Source organism: Trichosurus vulpecula, chromosome 1 (assembly GCF_011100635.1).
Source record: "Trichosurus vulpecula isolate mTriVul1 chromosome 1, mTriVul1.pri, whole genome shotgun sequence".
Taxonomy (NCBI): domain Eukaryota; kingdom Metazoa; phylum Chordata; class Mammalia; order Diprotodontia; family Phalangeridae; genus Trichosurus; species Trichosurus vulpecula.
The window spans coordinates 288,176,753-288,195,571 of NC_050573.1; positions in this window are offsets into that span (position 1 = coordinate 288,176,753).

Genomic DNA, 18,819 nt, shown 5'->3' on the forward strand with positions numbered 1-18,819 from the left:
ATCATTAAGAGCAGCTAGATGGCAAAGTGGATAGAGCACTGGGCTTAGAATTGGGAAGAATTATCTTCCTGAGTTCAAATCTAGCCTCTGACTACTTACTAACTGTGTTAGTAACCCTGGGCAAGTCACTTAACCCTGTTTGCCTCAGTTTCCTCATCTGTAAAATGAGCTGGAGGAGGAAACAGCAAACCACTCTGGCGTCTTTGCCAAGAAAACCCCCAATAGGGTCACTTAGAGTCAGATGTGGCTGAAACAACCCAATAACAACATCATTAGGAACTAACATGCATTGATCAAGAATAGGCCCTACCTGACCGCCCTCATTTGAAAAAAAAAACAGTTGCTAGATTAGTAGTACAGGGAATATTGTAGACATAACCTACCTGGATTTTAGCAAAGAATTTCGTGAAGTGTTTCATAGTAATCTTGTGAACAAGTTAGGGAAGGAGTGAGCACTGTTAGAGAGAGGTGGATTTGACTGGTTGAATGATTGTGCCTACAGAGGAGTCATAAATGAGACACAGAATCACAGAATTTCCAAGGTACAGGTGACCTCAGAAGCCTAGATCTAGTCCATGTACATACTAAAGAAACCTCCATACTCCAGTCTCTTGTGATTTTTTTTTTGACAGGGAAATTGGGGTTAAGTGACTTGCCCAAGGTCACACAGCTAGTACATGTGTCAAGTATCTGAGGCCAGATTTGAACTCAGGTCCTCCTGACTCCAGGGCCACTACTCTACTCACTATGCCACCTAGCTGCCCCCATCCTCCAATCTCTTGCTTAAAGATTTAGCTTTGTTGAGGAAAGGAACTCACTGCCTGACAAGGCAGCTTATTCCACTTTTATGTAATTCTAGTTGTAACAGAGTTTTTTCCTAATATCAAACCTAAATTCAACTTTTTACAATGTTCACCAATCGTACCTCTGGTGTTAAAGAAACAAATCATAGCATCATAGATTTTAGAAGGGAAGGAGCCCAAGAGATCATTTAGTTCAATTTCCTCATTTTACAGGTGGGGATCCTGAGGCCCAGATAAATTAGTGATTTGCCCAAAGTCATAGAGGTAGGAAAAAGCCGAGTCAAGATTTGATCAGGCCCTCCACCTCTAATTCCAACATTGTACAGCACCACTTCCTTTCCCAATTGGCAGCCCTCCAAGCAGTATACTTCCCTTTTCCAGGCTAAACAGTCCTATTTCTTTCACCTGATCCTATGACATACACTCAAGGCTCTTGACCATCCCAGTTGCCTTCCTGTGACCATTAAGATTATCAATGTTCTTCCTAAACTGTAGCACCCATAACTGAACATAATACTCCAGATGTGATTTGGCTGGGTCAAAGTTCACTGAAACTCTCTTTTACTCATTTCTGGAAGTTATGCTTCTCTTAATGGATGCTAAGGTTACAATCCTTTTTTTTTTTTTTGTCAATGTGAGCTATAGGACTCTAGTAGAAGACCTCAGGGATCTGTCCTTCACCTGATGCTGTTTAACATTTTTGTCAATGACCTAGGCCAAGTCATAAATTGCATACTGATTAAATTTTCAGGTAACACAAATCTGAGAGGGGGGGTGATAACATATATTGGAGCAAAGTCAGTATCCATAATATTCTCAATGGTACTGAATATTGGGTTAAATCTAATAAATAACATAAAAAATGTAAAGTTCGGCATTTGGTATAAAATTAAATTTACAAGTATAAGAGGTGAGAGGTGTTAAAAGAAAAAAAAGTCTGAGTGTTTTGGTATACTGCAAGACCAATATAAGTCAACCATAAGAAAAGGTAATACAAACAAATCTACCATAAGCTTAGGCTGCCTCAAGAGTGCACAGGATCCAGGAACTAGAGAGGTGATAGTCTCACTGTACTTTACCCTGATCAAACAAAAAATGGAATAATGTATTATGTTTGGGGTGGATATTTTAGGAAGAATATTGATAAGTTGGAGGGCATCTAGAAGAAAGGAAACAAGGATAGAAGCTGTCTCCAGTTCATTCCACAAGGATTTGACCATCATGCTCCCAGAGGGCAGAACTATGAGCAGCGGGAAGAAGTTGCAAAGAATTTAGTTCCATTTAAATAAAATAATTTAATCTAATATTTAGAGTACCTGAAAAAGCAGTTGAGTCTCTATTTCATTAGAAGCCAGCTTCATGCTGGATAACTACTCATTAGAGATGTTGTAGAGGAAATACTTGTTCAGGTATGGGTTGGACTAGATGGCCTTAGAAGCCCTTTCTAATTTTATTCTTAACTGACATGTTTTTATCTACATTCATAGTCTTCTAAAAGACATGTTTTCCTTCATCTTCCAAGTTGAAAGGTCTGAAAGTCCGAAGGTCTGAAAACAAAAAGAGTAGTAGTATATATTCATTTTTGAATATTTAGAAATGGCACACTTTACTTGGTTAGTATCAACAGATTTTCTGACTCTTTTAGAAATCACCCCAATTGTGGGATACACAATCAAATTAAATTTTAGATAGATTATAAACATTGGTGAATGTGGGGGGGGGAGAGAGGGGGAGGGCAATCTCCTAAATTCAGTCCTAAATAACCTTACACTGAGACATAGATTATCCAAATTCAGCCAATCAATAAACATTTGTTAAGCACCTATTTTGTGTCAGGTACTGTAATATTTGTTGGGAATACAAAGACAAAAGTTAAACGATCCTTGTTCTCAAGAAGCTTATATTCTGTCAAGAGAGACAGCAAATATATACAACATGTATATGAAATAAATAAAGGGTGATTTTTTTTGAGGGGAGGAGGGAGAGAATAGGAGGAAGGGAATGATTACAAGTTTTAGCTGGAAAGAATGTCAGAAGCTTTCTAGTCCAACCTCTGCATTTACAGATAAGAAGCTTAATGATGGCTTAGAAAACTGACTTGGTAGTATCAAAATTCACTTTGTAATAGTTTGGCTTACATAAACAGAACAAAATTATAGAGTCTCTAAATTATAATAAAATGTTAGTTGTGCATTCCTTATAAGGTCTTACTTATATTAATTCCTTTTATTGATAAGTGACAGTAGGTCAAGCAATTAATCTCCTTTAATTGAAAATCTGCTGTCTATTGGATTATACATATTAGGAGGTGAAAGATTAAAGGATGATTTATATAACTTTTTTTGGTCCACATTTAATTAGTTGCTCCAGAACTGTTAACTATACTATACCTTCTTATGGTTCATTGCTAAGGTCTCAGATGGAATTTGAACATCTATTATACAAGTATCTATAAAGAAATCTATGAAGCATTTATTAAGTGCTTACTGTGGCTAGAGTAATCCAAGGTATTTACAGATTCCAAAGTGGAAGGCCAAGGACACTAAAGTATCATATTACTAATAGGAATCTACAAAAATTTATACGCTGTGCCAAAGAGCTTCCTTCTTTGAATAATGGCTAAGAAAAAGAGGAAGATATTTTTGATTTCTGCTTGAGTGGTACACATTTGTTCATGCATTATAACCACCATTTTAAGTCAAAAGTAATAGCAACCCAGGGTAACACAAATGGTAGTGCAGGATTACCAAATAATGAATTTAATTTCAATTCCGCTTCACCTTTATTTCTGAAATTCCTAGGAACCTGTCCCTATGAAACTCCCTCGTCTCCTCCTATGTATTTTTGTGGTGATTCCTGTCTCCAACTTTGAAAAGTCCAGGATTATTATAATTCTTTTGATTGTTAAGTCATAGTAGTAATTGGAACTGAGAAGTATAGAGCAACTGTTTATGAAATCTATGAGTTTTTAAAATGTTATTTCTTTGAAAAGCTTTAAAGAAAAATAATTGTAACATACATAAAAAATTTAGAATTAATATACAAATCTCTGCTTGAGGCAATGAAATTCTATTAATGAGAATGAAAACGTTTTGGCAAGAAAACACTACCAGAAAAGAGGTTTGTGTTTTAAAGGATAGAACAGTTTACATCATTCATTTTCTCATTAAAACACTTCCTTCTTCAATTCAATTCAACTCAACTCAACTCAACAATAGAAACATTTATTAAGAACCTACTAACTAGAAACCATTGTGCTAGGCAGTGAGGATAAAAAGACACAATTTTAAAGAAGCTCAATCCCTACTTTGATAAACTTACATTACGTAGGGGTATACAACAGACAAGCCAGTAAATAAATACCAGCTATACTCCTGACATGTAGTCTTCAATCCAGTGACATTGGCCTCCTGGCTGTTCCAGGAAGAACTTTCCATCTCTCAACTCCAAGAATTTTCTCTGGCTTTTCCCTATGCCTGGTACATTCTTCCTCTTTCACTTCAACTACTGACCTCCCTGACTTCCTTTAGTTGTCAATTAAAATCCTACCCTCTACAGGTAGCCTTCATGAACCCCTCTTAAGTCTAGAGACTTCCCTCTGTTAATTTCCGCCCCCCATTTATCTTGTATATAACTTGCTTTGATTATATTTGCTTGCATATTGTAAGCAACTTGAGGGCAGGGACTATCTTTCGCCTCTTTTTTTTTAAATCCCTAGCACTTAGCACAGCACCTGAAACAAAGTATGCACTTAATGTTTATTTATTGATTGCATTATATTCAAATGGTTGGATAACGTTTTGGGAACACCCTTTTGGCAATTATGTGGAGGCTGCTTTAGAGATTTGAGAGACAGGAGACTGGAGACCAATTGAAGGAATACTGCTCTAGTTTGGATGAGAGATAATGAGCACCTGAATGAGGGTAGCAGCAACATCAGGGCAGAGAAGGGGAAAGAGGTGAGAAATGTAGTAGAGACGATTTGGTGGTCACAATTCTAAAACCGCAAACCTAGTTTGTTAGAAAGATGCTGACATCAATAGAAATAGTGAAGGTTGGCAAGGGTTAGGTTTTAGGGGGAAAAGAATGAGTTCTGTTTTGGATATTTGCATTCGAGATATCTATAAGCTATTGCGGTGAAGGCGTCCAGGAGACGTTTGGCAATATGGGATTAGAATTCAGGAGAAGAAGAATGGGCCTGAATTTACAGATGTGGGAGTTATTTGCATAGAGATAATAATGGAAGCTTTTGGAGCAGATGGTATCACCAAGGGAGAAAGTGTAGAGAGAAGGAGGGCAAAGGATAGGGACTTTGGAGAGACTTATGGTTAGGGTATGGTGCATGCATGATGCTTTAGCAAAGCAAACAGGTAGGAAGAGAACTAGAAGAATGTAGCAATGTCACACAGAGACAAAGGGATGAGAGAGTGAACAAGAGAGTCGGGTAGTTAACAGTGTCAAAAACTCCAGAAGATTAAGAAAATGTCAGTAGCTTTCTTGGTTAAGAGATTGCTGGAAACCTTGGAGAGGGCAATTTCAGTAGAATTGAGAGATCAGAAGCCAGAATACAAATAAGTATTTGATTTGAGTATGAGGTGAGGAAATGAAAACAATATGTGCAGATAGTCTTTTCTGGGATTGGCTATCAAATGGTGGAGAAGAGGTACTGGACGATAGCTTAAGGAGATGGCAAAATTAAGTGTAGTCTTTTGCTTTTCTTAAGGATTGGGTGACTGAGGCATATTTGTAAATGGTGGTAAAGGAACCAGTAGATAAGAAAAGATTATAGATGAGAGTAAGAGAAGGAATGATTGAAGGGGCAAACTCCTAGAAGAAGTGGGAGGGGGTGGAAGTGTAGGCTTTGGTTTTGGCAGGGAGATAATAGAGAAAAGATGGAGAGAATGAGACATGTTGAAGTGTAGGAGAGGCAGGGGTATTGGAGGAGGCAGGGCGCTCAGCTGAGAACCAAGGGGAATAGGTGGTATAAGAGAGAGGAAAGGGTTTAGAATAGCACCTAGAGAATTTAATAGTGAATTAAGGAAAAATAAAAGAATTTCTGAGAAGTAATAACAAGTATTTGTATTGAATGGGCAGCTAGGTGGTACAGTGGATAGAGTGCTAGGCCTTGGAGTCAGGAAGACCTGCAATCAAATCCAGCCTTAGACACTCACTAGTTGTATGATACTGGGCAAGTCACTTCACCCTGTTTGCCTCAATTTCCTCATCTGTAAGATGAGCTGGAGAAGGAAATGGCAAACCACTCCAGTATCTTTGCTAAGAAAACCCCAAATGGGGTCATAAAGAGTCAGACATGACTGAACAACAACAACATTTTGTATTGAACTTAATCATATGACTTTCTCCCAAGTATTCAGCAGCCTATGAATAGGAATAAAGCAGGCAGATGGGAGCTTGAGATTTGGATTGATGAGACTGGTGATTGGACAAAGATTTGGAAAGGTGTGACTGGTGATTGGACAAAGGGATGAGACTAAGAAACCTATGATATGGTCTCTGTCTCTTCCCAAAGGGAGCAGGTGGTAGAGGCAGGAGGAAGATCAGAAAAGGTCTGAGTTGTAAAATATCTATTGATTCAGCTTAAGAATCAAAAAATTCTAAAAGTTTGTTGCATCAGGGGTTCCATTCCTGATTTGACTTTTAAATTAGTTGATAAATTACTTGAATGAATTTAATCTCAGCATTAGTTGCTTTGCTTCATCTCATATTGTTGAAGGAAAATATTTTGGAGAATGCACTCAACTCTTGAGGGCTGAAGTGTTATTTCTCTCAAAGCGTTGGGTGAAATGGGAGGAAAATAGATATTGGCAGTAGCAATTCAGGGGGAGGCTTCCAAACCTTCCAAACCCCCAGAAGACCAGGGTCTGGAGCCTCAGCTTTCTTTTTTAAAAATGGAGGAGCCAAGATAGTAGATTTAGAGCTGGAAGAAACCTCAGAGATCATCAAATTCAATTCCCTTACTTTAGAGGTGAAGATACTGAAGCCCAGAGAAATTAAATTTGCCTAAGGTTACCCAGGTAACAAGTAGAGGACCTGGGATTTGAATCCTGTTCCTCTGCTTCCAAATCCAGACCATTTTCCATGGTATTGCACTGAGTCTGGCTGGAGCCTTGTTTTTATCTTAGCTCCTACTTTCTCTGGTGTTTGCTGGTTGCTGAGGGATAGGATGCTTTTTCTCATAGAACTGGTGGTGCAGAATAGAATGGGCATGGCCTCCCCGTTTCCTTTGGTGGTCTATGATAATGGAGGGGTGAGGCGGGTGTTGATTTCTCATATGGATCAATGACATATTGTTTCTGAGGAGAGGAGTGTTCTGAGTTCAGTCCCTAAGAAGGTCTAGTGATGGTGAATGGAGGAGTAGGTTAGTTGCTAGTTGGTAGGTTTGTGTAACAGTTTGTGTCAAAAGTGCATCTTGAAGGCTGATGTCCTAAACTGGGGTGGAGAACCTGTGGCCCTGAGGACACATGTGGCCTTCTGAGTCCTTGGGTGCAGCCTTTTGACAGAGTCCAAGTTTTACAGAACAAATCCTTTTATTAAGGGGATTTGTTCTGTGAAGTTTGGATTCAGTCAAAGGGCTGCACTTGGGGACCTAGAGGGCCACATGTGTCCTCGAGGCCACAGGTCCCCCACTCTTGTCCTAAACCAACCACTCTATTAAAAGGAATGGATACATCCATATCTTGCAATAGTTATTATTGGCTATATTGTGACCTTTTGCCCCAAATTCCATGGCTTGGTCATTAGTATGCTGATCTTCCAATGACGTTTTAATAGTTTCGCCTATTAAATAGATATTAGAATATACAGTGCTTTCAACATTAATAGTGTCTTTGTTCAATGTTATTTCAGTCCCTGGGAAACATAACTAATTATCCACAGAATTTGCTTTTTGTGTATTTTAACTGTTTTACTTCACTGACTACTCTAATTGTTTGTCGTGTCTGACTCTTATTGACCCCATTTGGGGTTGTCTTGGCAAAGATGCTGGAGTAGCTTGACATTTCCTTCACCAGCTCACTTTACAGAGAAGGAAACTGAGGCGTACAGGGTTAAGTGACTTGCCCAGGGTCACATAGCTAGTAAGAGTCTGACGCTAGATTTGAACTCAAGAAGATGAGTCTTCCTGACTTCAGTCTTGATACTCAATCCACTTTGCCACCATTAGGTGAACTTAAAAAACACCTCTTTATTCAATTAAGTGTTTTTAAAGTTTTATATTATATTCTAGGATAAAACTTCATCGAGGAGAATCAGGCTGTGTCCATAGAATTACAAAAAACGCACATACACGTACAGCAAGAAAAATTGGTTGGGAAGGAGTAACAGTGAAATGAAATCTACCCAATTAAAAATTTCATGACAAAGTTTCCTGGAAGTGTTCCATTGGAGTAGGGAGGCTTTCCATCCAGAATAATTAATCAGTGCCTACTGTAGACTGCCAAAACACTTAGTCAGCCTGTGCTCTTGCTGACGCACCTTTGTCTGTCTGTGCCTTGGGTTGGTAATGATTATAATGAAGGATGGGCTCAAACTTTGGATTAAAGACTCTTTCAGGCTAAATCTGGACCACAGTTTAGCTTTGGCAGGTTCTTTTCATTTACCCATTCATTCATCAAACATTTATTGAAAGTTTATGTGCAAAGTTATATAATTTTCTATATGATTTAATGTATTCATACTGTGTTTCAGATTTCAAGAATATTTGGACCTGCCTTCATCAATTCCATTATCTCTCCTTATCTCTTCTGTATTGTTTACTATTTAATTTATCTTAACTACTGTTTCATTTCAGTCCATTTAGCTTTCTTTCCCCCTTTTTTGTTTTCCTTGCTTAATCTTAGAAATGCTTGCTGGGCACACAATAGTTATTTAAAGACATATTTGCTGACTTAGCTTGCTTGTGGGCCAGATCTGACTGTGTATATTAAGGGAACAAAGAGAAGGCAGGAGGAGGGGAGGCTAAGGGAGTAGTTCAGAGTGAGAAGTCTTGTTACCTCTCTATACTCTAGATTATGCCTCACATCATCTTACTGGCAAGGATTGGGCTATTGGTTCACTTGGGCCTCTTTGGAGGGAAAGGAAAGTGGCCAAACCACAAAAGGGTTATAACAGGCTCCAAATAATATTATATCTCACTAAGTGTTTGACTTGGTGAGGTGGGAGAAAGAAAGTCTATCTCTTTCCTTTCATCCCACTCCCACTCAGATACTTGGTTGAAGTGGTAAGAGGGGTATGTAACAGATCAATTCACTCAGTTTTCAACTAGGTATCCTCATCACCATTTCTATTTCCCATGGTTCACCTTGATGGAGGCTTTTCTATTTGATTTCAACATCATTACAACTGATCTTGGGAGTTGTACAAAAGAGGAGAATTTGGAATGGGATGGGGGAAGGGGTCAGATAAAGGTTGCTGCTGCTTCTGACATCCTTCTGGTTAGGTTATGAATGGCCAAATCCATCATAGAGCAGAACTTTTGCACTTTTTGGCCCAAGGCTGTTACAAGATTATAGTAAAAACAACAAACAATACACTATAGATTCAGTTATTTTTCAGTTGTGTCTAACTATTCTTGACCCTCTTTGGAGTTTTCTTGGCAAAGATGCTGAAGTGGTTTGTCATTTCCTCCTCCAACTCACTTTACAGATGAGGAAACTGAGGCAAACAAGGTACAGTGACTTGCCCCGGATAACTAGAAATGTCTTGGGCTAGATTTGAATTCATGAAGAAGAGTCTTCTGACTCTAGGCCTGACACTCCATCTACTGTGCCACCTGGCTGCCCGTAAACTATAGAAGTTTAGGTGAAAAATTCTAAAAAATTCATTGCATCAGGGGTTTGATTCTTTGATTTGACTTTTAACTTAATTGATAAAGCTTATTTTTTAAGATGATTCTTTGTTTATGGTGTTAACAAATCTTAAGGTGATTTTAATAGGAGCTGAACAATTAATATGAAAACATGGAGTACTGAAGACTAGAAAATTCTTGCACTTTGCTACCATCACCTTTAGTGAGGATATTTAATGAATGAAGAGTTTAGGAAGGAAACTGAACTGCTTTTTCAACATCTCTGAATTTGCTTATGACGTCTTTTACTCATTTTTATCCATTATGCTCAGTTTAAAGGTTATGTTTCTCTCTCCTGGGAATGAATATTTCCAAACTGCCCTTCCTATTTTTCCCCTTCTTCATAAGTAGTAAATTAAATAAGAGGAAAAAATGGTAGCATTTAAATAATGCTTTACCCATCCACAGTATTTATTTAATAAGCACTGCTTTCCTCATTTACTTGTCTGAATATCTAGTATGTCTGGGTAGAGTCAAGTTTCCTTCAGAATTCTCCCCCACCTCTGTGTCTCCTGGGTACACGCTCACGCATACAAAGACACACAAACATCTTCTACTTTTAAATTCAGATAAAATCCATTTTCTTAAAACCAAAACAAAACAAACCCCTTTAGTTTGGTTGTGCTAAAACTTTTAGGAATAAAAGAGATGAATTCTGAAAGTAGTCCCAGCAACCAGAAATGGAATGAACGACTCTATCTAAGTGTAAACTTCAGACAGATTGAGGGAAAAAGAGACAATTTGAAACATGATGAAGCTCAGCTGACAGCTCTAGCCAAAACACCATGTATTGATCTACGCCAGATGAGGAACATTCCCCATCATGTCTCTTCATAGATCACACAAGTAAACAGGTAATAGTCATTGTTAATATCTAAGTCTTCAAATAGTAACTAGACCTATGATTTCATTGTGTAAGGAGACCTCAGGAAGGAACTTTCTCTGCCCACACAAGGCAGCACCTTCTCTTGAAAGTTATGGAGTGTTGCATAGAACACTAGTTGCTTAAGTGACTTGCCCACAGGCCCACGGTCCCACAGCCGGTATGTGTCAGAGATGGGACCTGAATCTGGATCTCCATGATTTCAAGGCTGATTCTCCATATACTCTGCCATGTTGTATCTTCAAATAAGGAAACTATATTTATAGCTCATGAGTTCAAGTGATGTGGTAGAGTGGGAACTGGACTTAGAATTCAAGAACAACAGGTTCAAATCAAGCCTCTGACATTGGTTTGCTGTGGTGACATGGGGGAATTACTCAATCTCTCTGATGTTCAGTTTCATCTGCAAAATAAATTTAATGTTTGTATTACCTGCTTCATGGTGTGTGTGTGTATGTATATAAATGACTGTCTGAAACAGTGCTATTGAAGTACAAGAAGTTCTTATCTACAGACCCACCATTTCCTATGGTTTCTTTCATTACTATATTCAAAGTCACTGATTCTTTAGTTTCAATTCTCACATATTCTCCAGCAGGTCTGAAAGAGAAGTGGAATTAAGCAAAAACTTTTACCTTTATATATTGTGTTGTGTTTTATTTTAATCACGAAGATTTCATATTTTTCATTTTTTCAAATCTGAATTTTGTATTAGTTGAAATAGTATAATGATGAAGTGGTTGAATATTGACACTTGACATTCGCATCCTCGTATCAGGATCCTCTTGGGGAAGGGAATTAAAACCATTCTAGAATTCTCAGAAAGTGGATACATGGCAAACTATCTGAGCCTCCCATCAAGTCAAAAAACATTTATTAAATGCCTACTATGTGACACAAACTATGCTAAGCACTAGAGAGACAAAGAAAGGCAAAAAACGACTCCTGACCTTAAGTCATTCACAATCTAATGGTGCAGATAACATTCAAACAGCTGTGGACAAACAAGTTAAATAAAGGATAAATTGGAAGTAAATGACAGAGGAAAGGCATGAACATTTTTAAAGAGGATCAGGAAAGACTTCTTGTAGAAGGTGATTTCATCTGGGAGTTGAAGGAAGTCAGGAAGGGGCCATGCAGAGGAAATGCACTTCAGATGCAGGGGTAGGCCAGTGAAAATTCCTGGGAACAGAGATGGAATGTTCTGTTTGAGAAACGGCAAAAGATCCTGGTGTTGCTAGATTGTAGACTACATGGGATGATGGTGGTGTAAGATGTAAGACTATTGAAAAGGTAGTGGTGGGTGGAATATTTAACCACATGTCTATTAAAAATGAACAAGGGATTGGGGCAGCTAGACGGCGCAGTGAGTAGAGCACTGGCTCTGGAGTCGGGAGGACCTGAGTTCAAATCCGACCTCAGACACTTGACACACTTACTAGCTGTGTGACCTTGGGCAAGTCACTTAACCCCAGTTGCCCTGCCTTCCACCCTGCAAGAAAAGAAAAGTTTATTAAAAAGAGCTGCTATATTTAAAAAAAAATGAACAAGGGAGAATGAATGTATCAACACTTAAGGCTCCACAAGAAAGAAACCAGAGACCAGAGAGCTTGCTCTGCATTCAGAAGTATCTTTGAAGGTGTAGGAGGTCTGCCTCTACAACATCCTCTTTCTGAACACATACTGACTGCCTAGGGCATCCAAGTCCAGCCTCTCATGTATCTTCAGTTTCTGTTACAGTTCTTACTCCAGAGTCTCCCTTCCCCATTCCTCACCACACATCTTACTGTCCTCCCTTCTACCAGCTACCTCTGCAGGGATAGATAGATTTGTTCCTAAAATCCCTAGGAAAAAGCATGAACACCTTGTCTCATAGAAACATTGCTATGGGGTAGCGAGGTATGGTAGCAGTATCAGTATACCTCTATTCTTCAAGCACTTGTCCTTTAAATGTGTTTTTCTAGCTGGCCTTGGAACCTACCTGGCAAATATGACAGTGTTTCAATGACAACAGATATTTTGTGCCCCAAATAATGAACTCAAGTATGAACTTTTGAAGCAGGACCCACCTGTGTGTAGACTGGCTACACACTAATTTGGTCTCCCCAGAAGACAAAATTTGCTCTGTGCTCACTTGGCTCTGCTATGTTATAGCAAAGTTCTTCTAATATTCCTAATTAGCTAGAAAATCATCCCTAAGAATTCGAGATAGACCTCTGCTAGGCTAAATCCTAGCACTATGGGAGACTATTACTGCACCATCTTTCTGAATTTTCCATTCTCATTAACTTTTTTGTCATTATTTGTTATGGTCCTATTCCTTCCATCCCAATAGTAATAGTTTGCCCTTAAAAAACCTGATAAGGGAAAATCAAAACTTAAAAACATAAATAAGGGGATAATTATTTGCATAAATAATTTGCTTCCCACACACATTTAAAAATAGTTCCATTCACAAAATTTAGATAATATTAAAGTAATTAATATAACAAAGAATATATTGACATTACTTCATATGCAAATCTATTTTTAAAGCAGAGAAATTCTTGACCATCAATAAGATAAATATTTTATGTATTACTTGGATGTTAAATAGTATTATATGTAAGAATAAATTATTTAACAAATTCAAAATTTTCGTTGAATATTTGCAAAATCTATCGTTGTCAGATAATAGACTGGCAAAAACTTTAGAGTCATCTAGTTCAAATTCCTTATTTTCAAGTGAGGAAGCTAAGGTTCGGACATCTTAAGTGACTTGCCTGAGGTATATAAATAGGAGAGCTCACAGTCAGACCCAGGTCTTCTTACTTCAAAACCAATGTTCATTCCACTACAGTGATTCCCCATCACTAATTTAGACATTTTAAGTATTAAGGTACAAAGTGATATCTGCAAGCATCTCTAAAAATCAAATGGTTGTGACTACATTAAGAATGGCAACTTTTGTATTGGTAAAAACATGAAAATGCTTATCTAGAAAATTACATCAGAAGGAATAATAGGAACTTTGGACAAGAGATATGATTCCTAAATCAAGAGGGGTAGGTCAACTGTGTTACCCCCTACTTTGAGTAAAATTCAGTGGCTACCTATCACCTCCAGGATCAAATGCACAGACATCATCAGGATAATTTTGCCAAGAGCAAGGAATATTTATTGTTGCAACTTAAAACTACAAGAAAAGACAAAGCTGTAATAAAAAATCAGGCAGGAAGACGAATAACTTCTGGATCTTTTATATAGATTTACAAGGGGAAAAAAACCCCAAAGCATACAAACTGAAAATTAGTCACAGAAAAATGACAAATGACAAAGTAGTAACTTTTCCACTGAGAAAATTTAGTTATAGACTCTCTCTTCTACAGGAAGGAGGAAGACTAGGGGAGCATCAGAATCTTAAACCCATGGTAGGAAAAATGCTCTCAGTGTTTCCTTATGGCTTTTCGCAGTAGAATAATCCTGATGTCATTATTTGATGATCTTAGTCACAAGCTTATATTCACAAGCCTTGAAAGGAATTAGGTCGGAGGTGGATTTGGGGGTTACAATTACATAATATCATCATAGTCATCACTATCTCAGCCAGGTAAAAAGAAATGTTTTTTTTTTTTTCTGACACCAGCTTTGGAGTAGTGTAACAAACATTTCTCCTGATGCTTTGAGACACCATTTAGGGTTTTCTTGGTAAAGATAATGGAGTGGTTTACTATTTCCTTTTCCAGCTCATTTTACAGATGAGGAAACTGAGGCAAATAGGGCTAAGTGACTTGCCCAGAGTCACACAGCTAGAAGTGTTTGAGGCTAGATTTTAGCTCATGAAGAGGAGTCTTTCTGACTCCAGGCCTGGCACTCTATCTACTGTACCACCTCGCTGCAGTGCAGACATTGGAAATGTTTCCCTGAAAAGGAGATTCTCACATACCTTGTGTCTTTGTCAATTCCAGTTTAAGAGAAAAAAATACACTTTAAATCTGTGCTGTTTTATTGTTCTCAAATTATGACACCAATACATTAGAACTTGCAAATTTTATATCACACTCAAAGATAAAACTTTGAAAAACCAAAATTTTAATGATGTTATGTCTTCCTAAAAGGTAGTTTCTTCTCTCCTTGAAATAATATTCCCTTAGGGCTCAGATTTACATCTTAGGCATCTCCATGGGAAAATTAGCTTCCAAGAAAGCAAGGAAAATTCTTACAGTGTTACATAGGATGAAAATTTGGCTCCGACGTTATTTTTAGATGACAACTGATAAACAGAATAAAAATTAAAATATGCAGAAATGTGGATCCAAGATAATGATTCCAAAGCATGCAGACTTTTTGAAGCTTCCCTTCTCAGTTTTTGCTGGCTATTTGGGTCATGGTTTCCTTACTGGTTTCCCACATGCTTCTGTTATAAAAAACCTTTAAGTCAAAATACAGTAAAGTTCATTTTCCTATTGATATTTCTTAATGACAAATTATGTACATGTATAAAGCTGGGAATTGAAAAGCCTGGACACCCAGCCTGAAATGCCACCCAGAACAGTTCACACAGTACTTCTTTTTCTCCTTTTACAGAGACATCGTATTGTGTCTTTCTATAAAAATAAATCAACACAACCTCACACTTCCAATTAGAATTGCAAATATAAGTCTTACATACTCACTCATTTTTGAGTCAGAAGGACAGCTTTACTTTCTCTTTTTTTCTTACTTTAAAATAAAATCCATTCACTAAAGGGTACAATATAATACAACTCTCTAGGGAGCATTTTAATAATATTTCATATTATAATAATATTTAAGCACTTACCTTTTGCAGAGTCTGTGTGAGGGTTGCTGGAAGACAGAGGAAGTTCAAATAAGCCAGCATAAGCCTGACACCTTTTCTATTAGGGAAAGATGAGGCCAGAGCATCCTTTGAATTCAGGAATTCTGAGCTACCAGAGCAGAGGGCTAACAACAACAAGGTATCTGACTTTATAGAGAGAAGGCTACTCGACTGCCTTAGGAAGGGTGAAGTGGTCCATGTTAGAAAAACGGAGCCCATTAAAGCTTCCATGATGATTAATATTGGAGTTGGGCATGAATGACTTCTAGCTTGGGCTAGATTAGGAGACCCAGTCTCAAATAAACAAGAAGCAAGCAAGCAAGCAAACTAGTAAACAAGTAAGCAAGTAAACAAATAAATATACATATTATCTTTTAAAAGTTCATTTAAGATGGGGATCCTTTCTTTATGGAGCTTGTTACAGTCATGTAGAAGATTGAGGCCAACTCATAACAATATAATATACTTGCATGATAAGTGTATTAGAGAGTTACTAACCATTTCATAGTTTATTTTTCTGTAATTTATGTGTTTTTGTTTTTATTATTATATAACACGGACTTAATTGGTTTTGGATGACCATTTGGCAGGGATGTTGTGAGTAGATGCATCTGAGTTTAAAGTACTCATAGATTAAGTGGTTGCTTAGATGTCATCTATCTCTGAGATTCATTGATTTTATGATAATTTTGTGGCCAAAATTGATCTGTAGCATATACTTCTTTGTATTACATATCTAGTTTATAAAATATTGATAATCTAAAAAGCAGACTGTAGGACTCTTATATGAAAAAGAAAATAAACTTTCTTATTGCTTATATCACCTGCATTATGTATTTTGTGATACTTCTTAATTATTATTGCTATCATGAAACATGTGAAAACTGCAACTGCCCCGCAGGACATGGGAAAATATGACTTGACACTAATATTAAGCACAATATTTGAGGTTGTCTTGAGGTACCAATAGCTGATTTTGAAGATGTAAAACTGATCCTCAAATCTTGAACTCAACTAATTCTTGTCAAGTAGTTGCATAATTTAAATTCACCCTGCATATTTCCCTTTGGTTGGAACCAATTACCATGTTTTACACAATCATAACTTCGAATAGTGTGAATTTGAGCATACACAACCACTTCATAGGACTCATTATTCTCTCTAGTTGGAACCTATCTTGTGGTCACATTCCAGATACTATTGTTGTCTGTTTTGGGAAGGTTCTTTATCTCTGAGTTCTAGCAAGCACACATCATAGAAAGTTCCAGGTGTTGTTTTTTTCCTGAAGAAAGGGTTAAGCTTTTTGAAGTTTTCCACTGGAAGAAGTGGGGATCTCTGTGGACAAAGTGGCAAACATCAAAATTAAGTGAAATGAACATTCCAGCTCAACTTCCCAGGAATTGATATTCAAATGATTGTAGGTAGTATTAATTTAATCTGTCAGAACATTAACCTGGTGGTACCAGAGAAATCTTCCAATTATTGGTCAGTTATTTGTGTATGTACAATTCCCATTCCCATTTGTAACCTAATGAGGGATTATTTAAAGAAGAAATTAAGAGAAAAATGTAAAACATTATTTTAATCATGACTGGTTTTTTCTTAGTGCAATACTTCCGAAGTTCTGCAATCGTCGATGTGGACACTTTTCCCCATTGATATGGATCATGATTCCTCCTAACCTTAATGAATAGATTCATTAGTTTCTGTGGCCAAACAAAATGGTGAGGTGAAAAGAATTCTGGATTCATAGTCAACCTGCTTTTTTTCTTCTTCTATTTTAGCACTATAGAGTTTGCCAAAAAAAAAAAAACTTTTAGATATATTTATCCAAAATAATCTTCACAATTATCTTGTGAGGTAGGCCATAGGGTATTACTTCATTTTACCAATGAGGGGAAAGACTTAAAGATGATAATCAACTTGTCTATGGTCACATAGCCAGTAAGGGTCAGCAACAGGATTGAATCTAGACTTTCCTCATACCAAATCCAGTGTTCTTTCCATGCAGTCTTTAGTTCTGCCTCCATTACTTAGTAGTAGGATGATGTTGGGAGTATAGCTTCAGCCCTTTGCTGATGTGGGGAGAAAGGGTATGGTCAGGAGACATTCCAGTGTTCTGTAGAAAATAACACATCACCTTGATTAAACCCAAAAGCCAATTCACCTTTTCTTGCAATAACCAACCTAAGTATATGCATTAGTTCCTTTATTTGTAAATTGAAGGAATTGAATGAAATGATTGCTCTAGGCTCTTTCAGCTCTAAATTTTAAGAGCCTTCTAATGATGAGCCCTGATGCACCTAGCTAGATTTGCCCTCAGTTTGCTTATATTTAACACCTCTGCAAATTGGTCCTCACCATAACCCAGTGAAGTAGGTTCTATCATTATGCACACTTTACTGATAAGAAAACTAAGGATCAGAGAGATGAAGTGATTTGTTCAAGGTCACACAGCTTATAAGGCTCTGAGGTAGTATTTGAACTCAGGTCTTCTTCACTGCTAGTGTAGTGAACTATCCACTATACCAAGCTATCTCTCCAAAGGCAAATAAGAATAATTTCATTTAACATGCTATAGGGAGTTCTGGATGATCATCATCAATCAGTTAGTCAATTAACAAGCATTTACTAAATGTTTACTAGGGGTCAGTCACTGTGCTAAGTACTGAGCATCCAAATGCAGACAGAGTCTCTCCCCTCAAGGAACTTCCAATGTAATGGGGCAGAAAATATGTAAATGAAAGGTATGTAGAAAACACATACAGAACAGACGGAATGTAACATGAGAGGGGACAGCACTAGTGGCTTGGGGGTCTAGGATGGCTATGTGAACTGAGTTTTGAAAGAGGTCTGGGACTCTAAAAAATGAAGATGAGGAGGGAGAGGATGGCAGATGTGTCTTTCTGGGAGGAGAAATAAATAGTTCCAATACAGCTAGGTTGTATGGTGGGAGGGAAGTAAAATAGAAGAAGACTGGAGCAGTAGGAAGGAACCTAGCTGAGAAAAGCTTTCAATGCCAAAGGACTTCATGTTTGGTCCTGATGGTGACAAGAGCATTAATGAAAATAACGACAGTTATCATGTATGTCAGTAGCACTTTAAAGTCTCTGGAGTCTTTACAAACGTCTTGCTTTATCCTCACAACAACCCTAGAAGGTAGACATTATTCCCTTTTTACAGATGAGGAGACTGAGGAAGACAAAGGTTCAATGAATTGTCCATAATCACATGACTAGAAAGTGTCCGAGGCAGGATTTCAACTCAGGTTTTCTTCACTCCAGGTCCAGCATTCTAGGCACTGAGCCACCAAGCTATCCAGTATTGGGAATTTATTTGGGGGTGAGGGAGTAATATGGTCAGACTTATATTTTAGGAAAAAATCACTTGGTCAGGGTATGGGACATGGACTGAAATGGGGAGAGAGATGAGAAATGTTGTGAAGGCG